Source organism: Arvicanthis niloticus, chromosome 8 (assembly GCF_011762505.2).
Source record: "Arvicanthis niloticus isolate mArvNil1 chromosome 8, mArvNil1.pat.X, whole genome shotgun sequence".
Classification (NCBI taxonomy): domain Eukaryota; kingdom Metazoa; phylum Chordata; class Mammalia; order Rodentia; family Muridae; genus Arvicanthis; species Arvicanthis niloticus.
The window spans coordinates 37,354,455-37,366,896 of NC_047665.1; the positions used below are offsets into that span (position 1 = coordinate 37,354,455).

Below are 12,442 nucleotides of genomic sequence, written 5' to 3' on the forward strand. Positions count from 1 at the left end.
TTGGCTCCATCTCCCATTTAGGGAAAAAAATAAACACAGGATGAGCTCCTCACATGTGACTCCATCCAGCATAACTGCTGGAAGGAAAACCTCCTGGTCTCGTAGCTGAACAATGCCAGTGATTACAGTGATTAAATCAATCAAACCCAATTTCATAATCATCCAATGTAGCATTCTCGACTCCATGGGGCCCCGACGTGACATGTGCCAACCCAGCTGTCTCATACAGGAATCAAAAACAGCGTTAAACCAAACATTTGCGGGGGAGGGTTAAAGGTTTTCAAAAGTGTACTTCCATATTAATGAGAATGAGGAGGCTCAGTTAAGGCTCCATGGAAATTTAGTTTAATGACAGTGGAATAACTCATTTGTAATTCCTAGTGGTGACTGACTTTAGTAGCTCGCACATGAAAAATGTACTCACTTTATTCTGTTCAATAAATGTTTTACTGTTCATGTACCAGGGAAGATTTTTGTCAGCTGAGAAAGTCACTGCTAAACACTGTCCTCTGAAGGCATTAACATAATAACACAGATGATGCACAACTGCGGTTAAAGAAGGGGTTTTCAAGATGTCTGGACAGTGAGGCTGCAGAGAGCTGTATGTGAATCTAGCTGATCACCAGCTGACTGATGCACAGGCCTCCAAGGTCGGATCTTGGTATATGATGTGCAGAGAGAGGGGAGCTTTCAGTGGGAAATCTGATGGTCAGCCTTCACTGTCAACTTGACTGGACTTAGAATCACCTTGACACCCATGGCTGCTGTGTGTGTTTCTGAGGGTGTTTCCAGAAAGATTGAACTGGCGAGGAGGATCCACTCTGAGTGTGGGCAGCACCATCCATGACATTGGATCCTAGACTAAGAAAAGTTAGCTGAGTGCTGACAGTCACATCCCTCACTCCTCTCTCTCCTTCCTGACTGCAGCTGTCTTGCTCTCCTGCCACCATGCTTTCCCCATGATGGTGGACTGTACCCTCAGATAGTGAGCCAGAGAACTTTCTGCCTGCTTTATGTTGCCTTTGTCAGGCATTTTATCATGGCAGTAAGAACCGTGACATGACACATGAAGCTTGGTCTCAGAGCCTCTACTTCTGTTTAGTTAAAAAGTTGCACAGGAGTCTAATAGGAGGAGAGGTGACACATTCCTTCTCATACATTGGACCAGTTGTGGGCCATGCCTGTTGGGGGCAGCTGTATCTCTCTCTGTGAGGCAGTTGTCTTCTGGTTTCAGTTGCAGCTGACTTTGTACGTGTTTCAGAGTACTCATTTCCTTCAGGTGTGATCATCTGAGATTCTGGAACTTTCTAGGGTTCGAAATCCATGCAAGACACAGGAAAATGGTTGTGTCTATGTGTAGCTGCTCTTTTACTACTTTGTGGGTTGTTCTTTTTTACCAATGTTTTCACCTCATTTTCACTCTCTATCACTAGGTAGGCGAGAAAGAAGGATAGAGGGAAGAGAGAGAGAGAGAGAGAGAGAGAGAGAGAGAGAGAGAGAGAGAGAGATTGCTAAACCTAATTTTTCTTCTTGTTTCATCTTTGCTTGTAGCTGGTCTTTGCTACTTTGTGAGTTCTTCTTTTTCCCACCCCCTGGATTCATCCCCTATCACTAGATAGGACAGAGAGAATGATGTAGGTGAGAGAGAGAGAGAGAGAGAGAGAGAGAGAGAGAGAGATTTTTCTCCTTGTTTCTTCTTTGAGTACAACTACTAACAAACTGCAAACAACCCTCTCCTTTTAATGACCAACAGGCACCCACCCATTCTCTACTGGGGCTTTAGCACTTAATATACCCTCTGAAAAATTCTCAGAGTGCCAAAAGTCATACAATCTCAGAAGCCATCTGCATCTGGCAAGTCTTTGCCTCTGCTAGAATTTAAGGCAAATAATAATCAGCCCCACATCCCCACACCTGGAGTTAAAACAAAAACATATTCTTATAATATTTCTGAGTTTTTAAAAAAAACTAAAATTCCTAAATTCTCAAAAATGTCATTATATCCATGGGATAAATAGTTTTGAAAGTTACTAATTGAAACTGAGACAGGTCAAATGGAGTGGTTTCTGCACTACCTACCTGTCAATGGAGAGGTTTCCTACCAAGTCCAATCTCTACATTCAGATGACTGACAACAGTGTTTTCCTTACAGTAATTCAGTAGCCAGCCCTTTATTTTGTATATGATTCTTTAGGTAGGTTTTATTTTACAATAAAACACTAAAAAAACAGAACATCAATGGCCCATCAATAATATTTTAGAAAAATAGAAAAAGATCCCAATCTTCATACAATAAAATTATGAGACACAAACTTGAAAATGATCAGAGCTAATAAATTGAGAAAAAGCAAGTTTAAAAATATGTGCAGAAAATGAGACTCAGTATTCATAAAATAACTAAGCAAGTTTGGAAAAGCAGAAAGTAGCACTTCTGAATAAAAAAATAGCAAAATTGAATCTCACTGAATATTTGATTATCACATATTATTATACTATCACAGTGTTTACACTGTGGAGAAAATCAGACTAGTGAAATCAAAGTAAATGGAGCACATTGTCTACTTAGCATGGGGAAACAAAGGGAGAAAAAATAAAAAGAAAAGTTTAAAGACATTGAAGAGAAAGAAAAAGAAAAAGAGTATGATGGCTGAGGTAGGAACATGGTCAATTCAAACCAGCTTGGTAAAATTCTGAGAACAGGGGCTAGAGAGATGGCTCTGCGGTTAAGAGCACTGACTGCTCTTCCAGACGTCCTGAGTTCAATTCCCAGCAACCACATGGTGGCTCACAACCATCTGTAATGGGATCTGATGCCCTCTTCTGGTGTCTGAAGACAGTGACAGTGTACTCACATACATGAAATAAATAAATACATCTTTAAAAAAAAATTCTGAGAACAGGCTGGAGTTGGGGAATAAAGCAAAACAGAGTTCAGAATGTATCATGGACTCTAGGGTCTTAAAAACAAGAATGAAAATTCAACTCATAAGAGAAAGAGAAAATATAAACATATAAAGAGATAGCCAAGGGGCTAAGGAGATGGCTGTCTGTAAGGGCTTGCTGTAGAAGCATGCACACCCGAGTTTGTTGCCAGCATCCATGGAAAAAGCTGACTGTGATAGCGTATGTCTAAATTTCCAGGTCTGGGAGGTGGTAATAGCAACTCACTGGCCAGTTCAATGGTGAGCTCTGTGTTCACTAAGAACTTTTCCTCAAAGGAATAAAGTAGAGAGTAACCAAAAAGACCAGGACATTGACTTTTGACCTCAACATATATGTACACATACGTGCATATGCACATACAGGAGCACATACAAACATGTACATAGACCATACCTAGAGACAGAAACGAATTTATTGTTGTTAGTTATTTGGAAACAGAATCAAGATAAGATGTGATACAACAGAAATAAAACCTACCATCAGTATTAAGTGTTGGTAAAGACACAAAGACACTGCTGGTGGGTAGGAATGGCAGTGCATGTGGCTGCTCCAGGAGCCAGGCTGACATTCACCCCCAAACCAAACATTCACTCACCTCCCATACACATGAACACTGATGACATGGAAATGGAAATTTCTATCTGCATTAAAAACCTGAGGAGTGTTTCTATTTTTATTTGCAGTGGTAGAGAACGTGCCACCCTCAAATGTCCTACAGTAGGTAAGTAGCTAAACAAGACATATCCAGCCAGAGAGTGGGTGTGGAAGGAGGAAATCTGGACACCAAAGTGTGCAGATCCTGAGAGCCACACGCTAAGTGAAAAAAGCCACTCTCAAAAGGACACCTGCAGTACCATAGAGTTACACCATAGCCTCAAACACAAGACTTTCTTAAACTGATTAAGCTGTCAGAGATGAGGACAGTGAGTGAGGTTGGGGAAGTGGTGGGTAACTTGAAAGGTGTCCAAGGAGGAGTTCCTGGGGGGAATATTTTGTATTTTATTTGTGGTAGTGGGTACAGGCTAGCCTCTTCACATCTATGAAACAGCATCCTACTGTGTACATCTATACTTAGATCTACACACACAGACACACACACACCTACATAGACACACCCATTTTCACAGAATGCACAGAGATATCCATACCTACAAACACACATACACACACACACACAGAGACACACACACACACACACTCCTATACCCATACACACATCTAGCCTCTCTTCCACTTCTACACAGATGTACATACACATAGACACTTTGTATCAGTGTTGGCTTTTAGGTTTTCCACAGATATATAAAATATAGCCATGTGATAAAAGGCTCATGAGATCTCTACACTGTTTTTTGCAACTTTCTGTGAACGTATAATTTTTACAAAATAAAACTTAGAAAAAGAAAGCATAAGGGGACTGGGCATGGTTTTGCACTTGGGAGGTAGAGGCAGGAGGATCAGAAATTTCGTCATCCTCAGCAATGTGTTGAACTGGAGACTGGTCTGAGCTATAGGAGACCCTTGTTTATCCTGGATAGTTTCATGTCAACTTGACCAAGCTAAAGTCATCTGAGAAGAGGGAATCTCAACTGGAAAAAAAAATGCCTTTATAAGTATGATACAGCTTTAAGCAGATTTTCCTTCTAATTGCTACAATTGATTAATGATTTATTGGGAGTGCCCAGTCCATTGTATTCATTGGACTCCCTGGGCAGGTGGTCCTGGATTCTGTAAGAAATCAAGCTGAGCAAATCATGAGGAGCAAGCCAGTTAGCAGTGCTGCTGCATGGCCTCTGCATCTCTCCTGTCTCCAGGTTCTTGCCCTGTTTGAGTTCCTGTCCTGGCTTCCCTCAATGGACTGTGACTAGGGATATGGAAGCCAAATACACCCTTTCTTCCCCAAGTTGCTTTTGGTAAGGGTGTTTCATTACAGCAATAATAACCCTAACTAAAACACTATCTTAAACAAAACCAGAAAGGACAACAGAAGGTAAGAGAATTTGTCCTACAGATGAAGGACACATGTTACCCAAGGGCACAGGAATCCTTGGATGAATTAATACATCTGGACAGGATTGTAGTCTATGCCCTTTCTGCAACTTGCTTCTTTCTCTTAATGGTGACAGTTCCCTACAGATCTTTTTTATTTTGTCTTCTCAGAAACGTATCTCCTATATTAGCATACTCATATCAGCGTGTAAATCCACATCTGCACTCATGCACACGGGTGTCAGTTCCATAAAGGGATGCAGAGAATTCTGTGTTTAGCTAAGCCCACTTGGTTGTTATCTGGAGAGTTGAGACTACCACCATTTTAGAGACAGCGTGGGCATCATCTTTCCTTTTAATTGCTACATGAGGCATATTGGCTACACATGGTAGTCTGTGGGAGGGGTTTGAGAACTGGAGAGAATCTGCACACTGTCTGCTGTGGTCACCATGACAACCAAAGGACGGCTGCAAGGCAGGAGTTGAGAAGCCTGCCCAGTGCAACTTGGGAGCTCCAGTTCTCCCCAGTCTGCCTTCGACAGAGCAAGACGGATGGAGGTCCTTCTTCTTCCACTCTTCAGCACCCAAGTGAAAACCTCTAGCCAAGTGCAACTTCAGGCTCCCTAACCCTTGGATGTCATGCTCCACAGCATGAGGTTTTCACAGTGATCACATGGTCAGGAAGAGTGACATCACCTTTTACATGTTTGCTCATAATATCCTGTCTTGACTATACGGTGCTGTAACAGACACGTTTTGCTTGCTGCCTTTGCTCACCCACAGTGTAACTAAAGGCCTGTCTGTCATCTAGGCCTTCATCTTGTGCCCATCCCTTAGCCTTGGTTCAGGCTTTTAATTGACCCCATATAAGCACGATAATCACTAGCGTGTGTATGTCTTCACTAAGCTAGCTCAGTGCCGCTTCAAGAATGAAGGTATTGACATTAAGTCATTATCCTAAACTTGAAGTCACCCTGGATTCAAGGAAGAGCAAAGTCAGGACAGGACACAGTCCTCAGTCCTCCCCCTGCCCCAGGTGAGGGTGATTATCCACAACGGGAAGGCCACACTCTGAAGCATAAGTGACCACCCCCTGAGACCCATTTTGTCCCCCTCAAGCAATAAGAACTTCTTTGGACCACCCTTCAGAAGAAGAGCTGAGACAATGGTAAGGCCTTGAGCAGGGCTGGGTGATCACCTAGACCTCTACTCCCCGCCCCTTTCAGTTTAAAACTAAAGCTCATGTCTATACCCAGAGATAGACTTGAGTGACTGGGCTCTTCTGTCCTTCCAGTGTTGGTCATACAGAATAAAGTGCTCTCTCACACTCACTTCATCTCTACGTGTCTCCATTCCTTGTCTCTTTAATTGACAGTTGGGATGGCTGGACACGCCTTACCCCATTGAGAGAGCGGGAACCAAGGTTTTTACTGTGGAGCTGCAGTAACAGTACCCATTTTAGCAAGCATCCCCCCCCCTCCCCCACCATTTTGCAGTATTTGGGTGGAGCTGAGAACTTCCTACACACAAAGCAAGTGTGTTCCCCTGGGCTGGGCCCTCAGCTCCTTAACTGCTCAGAACCTACCCTAGCAAACAATTGAAAGTTTTCTTTTCTCCCACTTCTCCCAGACCATGCATATTATCTTTAGCCAATAAAAACTCTTAGGTCCATGGCCCTAAATGCCCCATTAAACTGTGATATTATACATTTAAAAGGAGCTGGCCTCTCGGGTCTGTGTCTTCTCACTCCCATTCTTCCTGCCCTCCATGCCCACTGGGCTGTCTCTGACTAATTAGCCTCTGGCACCTCCAAACTCTCTCCTCTCCAAACCATAATTTATGTCATGGGAAGAGTCATCCGAAAATAGCTTGTTACTTATCTCTTCTGGAAGGCCTTTCCTGGCCACACACAACCTATAATTTTAAACACAGGCAACAAAGCAGTAAACTAAAACCTTCACTTGCAAGATGTTCTCGATGTCCTTCTGTTGATGATGGTCAAGGTCATCTCAAACTCAGATCAGGTTTTCTTCTGCCACACCCAAGGGCAGCCTCAAGGGCAGCTAGTCCTGAGGCTGCAGACTGAGGGCTGGGGCTTAGCCTTTTTGGACTTCCCATTTTACAGGCTCAAGGAGATTATCTTAGTGCCTCACTTGGCTGCTCTGTGCGAATGCTAACATGTAAGTGCGAAGACGCCACCTGTGCCGATTGTTAGCACAAACCAACAGGAGGGCTTTTGAGGCTTGGGAAGTTCACGTGAGTCTCTGGATCTTGGCTCTGAGAACAGTCCAAGGTGGTATTGAATGTTTAGCTTCATCTGAACTCTATGTTGCACACGATGGCCACCAACTTGTAGTAATCCTCCCATCTTGGCCCCCTTAGTGCTAGGACTACAGACATGGCCCCCCTATCACCACACACTCTATGCTAATTACTGGATTGTATCTAACCTGTGTATGTGAGCGTAAGCACGAGCAGGAAAGCACATTACAGAGGAGAATCTGAAGTGTCGGTCCTTACACCCAGCCTTGGTTGAGGTAGGGTCAGAGTCTCTGTCTGTCTGTCCATCTTTCTGCCTGTCCATCTGTCTGGCTCTGTCTTTCTGAGATAGCCCTGGATGTGCTGGACTGACTCAGAGTGCTCTGTCTCCAGGGTGCTGGGATTAAAGGCAAGTGTCATCATGCCTGGCAAGGGCAGAGCCTCTTGATGCTTACAGCTGTGTACACCAGGATGGCCAGCCTGTAAACCCTCAGGGATTCTCCTCTCTGCTTCCTATGTCTTATAGAAAGGTCAGGATTATAGAGTTTGCTGCTGTGCCTAGCTGTACATGAACCCTGAGGATTTGAATTCAGGTTCTCATGCTTGCTTAGTGAGCAAATGCTTGTTTGATGAACCATCTTTCTGGCTCCTCCTTTGACTTTTCACCCACTAGGAACTCTGTAAATACTGAGTTTGTTTGCTAAAATATATTGTACTAGTTGTAGGCTTTCTTTCCATACACTGTTCCCTGGACTGGAATACTTTCAACAAGTATCCCTCCAAATTTCTTATCAGTACAAACTGTTCCAAATTACTTTCCTAAATTTTTATGACACTTTAACTGCCTACGAAACTCACTGGTGCTGATCATATCCTGTCTTGTACTGTAACTTGTCTTTTTTATGTGCTCTGTTTTGCCAGCAAAGCTGTACATCTATTGTGGGCAGATGGAGCCTGCCTCAACAGTTCTCCATGTTCACTGCAGGGAGCAGGGAGGGCTCTTTGCCCAGAGCAGATTTTCCTCAAATGTCTGCTGATTGACAAACAGGAATAGAAGCAGCTAGAAATGGACAAGATAACTCTGTCTTATACTGTCATCACTTCAGGGAGCCTCTTGGGAGCTGGAGGTAACATAAGCTGAGGGCTGAGTGTTCACATTCTCCAAAATCCCTGTTGTAACTCAGTCCCCGGTGTAACATTGTCAAGGAGTGAGGCCTTGATAAGGTCATCCAACCACAAAAGCTCCTACAAAGTGAGTGAGTTCTGACGTATAAAAGAGCTCACAAGAGAGACGGAGGGGACTAATGAGGTTACCATAAGCATGGGGGTAGCTAATGAGGCTACCAGAAGCATGCAGACAACACTGAAGGTGTGCCATTTAGGAAGCATAGACCAGGCATCAACCTGTCAATACCTTGTTATTGGACTTTAATAAATTATCATTTATTATCCAGTACTCCTGTATTTTGTTGTTGCAACACTAACCCTCACCCCCAGACCTTTCTTGATGTCTACTCCACACTTGGTTTCTGCAGCATAGAGAGAGTGTTTAAAACTGAGCTAGCTTTATCCTTCCCTATTCTTTCAAGGAAACCTAGAGCCACATCTCCTTTTTTCTCCCCAAACTTGGAACCGAGTCTTAAACCAGGAGATGGGCGGAAGAAAAGTGAGCACAGAGACACAATTCCAACAGAGACAAACCTCGGGCTGGGAGGCAACCTATGTCAGTCTAGTGAAACACTAACCGTAAGCATCCAGAATTAGTCAGATTCATCCATGCAAAAGCAGTCCTTGGCAGGGACAGGCCTTCCCCATGAAGCACTGTCCTTGAGATAACTAACAGGTCCATGGTCAACCATAAGTTCCAGGCACCCTCCCAGAGAGAGAGGAAGCAGGTTAGTGAAGTAACCCTACTCAATTCTATAATGTAGTGGGTTGGCCTGATGCTGTTTGTATTCTAATGTGGATTTGGGACCCCAAAACTGGTTTCCTTAGAGACAAGAGAGTTTGCATATAGTTGCTGGCTAAGTGACCCTGCCCCAGCTAATTGTGATTGGTAACTAAAGATGTCAGCAGCCAATAGCTGGGCAGAAGAGACAGAGGCGGGTTTTGCAGACTTGGGCTGGAAGAAGGAGAAGAATATGCAGGAAGAACAGGAAGGAGAAGCTGTTATGGGTTAAGAGTTAAGAGAATGTGGCCCTGACAGCTGCCCAATTGGAGTTAAGAGCAGCCCAGGTGGAACATAGTAAATAGTAAGTAATAATTCAGGGTTACCGATAGGAGAGTCAATTCTAACAGCATGGAGGGAGACAGTGGCCCAACCATTGTGCTGTTTAAGGCTTACTAAAAATATAAAGGCTGTGAGTGTGTCTTTCATCTGGGAACTCAATAACCAAAGGCAGGGTAGAAACCCTGGGGACTGGCGTTTTAAATATTTTCTGTAACATCTATAGGATTGCTACCCTGTCAGCAACCTTTTTCTGTAGGATATTTGTTTTATTTAAATTTTTTGGATTTATGTTATTATTCTGAATGTGTGAATGTTTTGTCTATATGTATGCGTGTGCACCATGAGCCTGCCTGATGGCCATCAGAGATGAGATGAGGGTGTCAGATCCCCTGGAACTAGAGTTCAGAAAGTTGTGAGCCACCACATGGGTGCTGGGAATAAAGCCCAGACATTTACAAGAGCAACAAGTGCTCTTAACTACTGAGCCAACTCTACAACCCGTCTATGAATATTTCTATAATCTGTCATGGGAAGCATAGATGGATTTGTTCTAAAACGAATACAAAGGGACTCAGAGGGGAACCACATTTGCAAATAGGTCACTGCAGGTTCAAATGAAATCTTACTGGAGTAGACTGTCTTCCTATGATGCACTCACGTAATGGATACTTCTAAAGATTTAAACATTGTTACTAAACATTACTAGAAAAAATAATCTTAGGAAACTCTTATGCATCCCATGTGATACCAGCTCTGTGAGAGAGTAAGCAAGTTTACAGTGAGCTGGGAATGGCAGCTCAGGCCTACTGTCCCGGCACTGGGGAGACTGAGGACCATGTAAGTTCAAAAACCTCTTGGGCTATGGACTGAGACTGGGCCAGCCTGAGCAACAGAGTGAGATCTTGTCTCAAATAAAATCTACAATAAACACATATTCCTTTGTATGTGGATGTCATTTTAATTGTAAAAAAGGCAAATGTTTCATTTAAAGTGAGGATATGGGAATTCAGGGGGGGCACATTCATCTTCTTTCAAAAGACAGGTCTACCTGAAGCACTGAACACTAAGACCAGAAATAGGTCTCCAGTATGGCAATAAAGCACAGTCTTCTCACGTTTAATGTTCAAATGTAAGAAAACTCAAAAAAATTGTATAAACACCTTCCATTTTAAAAAATGAAAAAGGTCCTTATTCACTAGCATAGAACATTTTTCTTTAATTAAGCTTTTTTGTTTGTTTTTCAAAGAAATGAGTTTTATAATGGAGTCCCTCATCTCCTTATGTAGCTGGCTTCTTCCCCATCAATTACCCTCTTGTCATATGCATTCCACAATCCTCTCTTGTCCCTCAGTTTTAAAGGCTTTTCTCCCTCCTTATAGCCCCCTTTAGAAACTTTCACATCCTGTGTACTCTCCCACCCTCTTTCCCTCTCTCCATCTCTCTCTGTTCCTCCCTCTCTATCTTTCTCTCCCTCCCTCCCCTCCCCCTTTCTCTGCCTCTCTCTTTCTTTCTCTTTCTCTAACACACACACATACACACACACACACACACACACACAGACGCACACACACGACATGAAATAGTGCTATTTGCTAGTTGTCTTTCTGAATGTACATTATTTAGCACAGAGATATGACCTGAAACTTTGAAACTGCTATAGGAAAATAAAGCCAAACATTCCAAGATATAGGTGCATTCAAGGACTTTCTGAGGACTCCAACAGCACAGGAAGCAATTGCTCAAATTGGCAAACAGATTGTATAAAATTAAAAAGCTTTTATTCTACAAAGGAAACCATCAGTAAGGTGAAGAGGATGTTTATAGAATGGGAGAAGAAAATTCACCCTGGACGGGACTTAAATATCTGGAAACTATAAAGAGCACTTTTGAGAAAAAAAAAACAAAACAAAATAAACCAAAACAAACAAACAAACAAACAAGCAAACAAAAACTCAATAGAAAGAAAAATCAAGACACAGCTGCCTGTGCATCCTGGAAGGAGGGCAGCCATCATCAGGTTGAGAGAGTGCCTTGCAATCAGCTTGCTATTGAGAGCCCACTTACTCAGTTCTGAGGACTGGAGTCATCAGCATGTAAAAGAAAAGTAGATGTGTTCCTTGAACTTCCCCAGAAGTGACCCTCCTCACGCCATTTACTAATCTAGAGTCATGAGATGCATAGTAGGTTTGGGGTAACCATCTGGGATGTCAGTCATGACTTTATGGACAGTGGGGTTGGCTGGTTACTTTGAGATGAGCCTGTGAGGGGAAAGCAGGGCTCAATGTGGCTACAGCAAGGACAGAACCTCAGCCTTCTCATCGCTAGGATGAGAAGAACTTTTCAGTTCAATGATGCCTCATGAACCACTGTACTGGCCTGCAGGGAGCACAGTGAGGGTGAGGTTGGTTTTCAGGTTACAACATAGATGCTGTTGTTAGTCTATAAGTTCATACTGTGGTGTCAGACCCCTACTCTGAGCTTCAGTTCCTCAGCTTTCAACAAGAGGTTGACAAGTTTCAGAGTTTTAAATTCACTTTTGTTTTTGAAAAAAATCCTAGTCGTCATACATCAATGGTGCTGTACACCGGGACTCACCGGGACATTTTCATACGTGTACAACATGCTCTGGCCATAATCATACTCTTTCCCTTTTTACATCTCTAAACGTCCCTCCTCTATCTTAATATTTTTATATAAAAATCTAAATTTCACATGTGAGAGCAAATTGTAATATTTGTTTTTCTGAGTCTGGTATTTTTCATCTAAGGGTGGGCACAGGGGGAGCCAGAGAGGCTGATGGGAAATATGTGCTATGAAAAAGGAGGGCTACTGTTTGGAGGAGGAAAGAGGAGAAGCAAGAGATGAGAGGGGAAGCTGGGCAGTGGTGGCGCACGCCTTTAATGCCAGCACTTGGGAGGCAGAGGCAGGCAGATTTCTGAGTTTGAGGACAGCCTGGGCTACACAGAGAAACCTTGTCTTAAAATATCAAAGAGCGGGGGGGGGGGGGGAAGGCAGTGGGGA

At 43.2% G+C, this 12,442-nt stretch overlaps 1 protein-coding gene across 5 annotated transcripts in view; it reads right to left on the bottom strand.

Moving 5' to 3' along the window:
- Positions 1-12,442, bottom strand: part of Ripor2 (RHO family interacting cell polarization regulator 2) — a 219,954-nt gene that overhangs the window by 151,009 nt on the left and 56,503 nt on the right. The gene's annotated exons all lie outside the window — the stretch shown is intronic.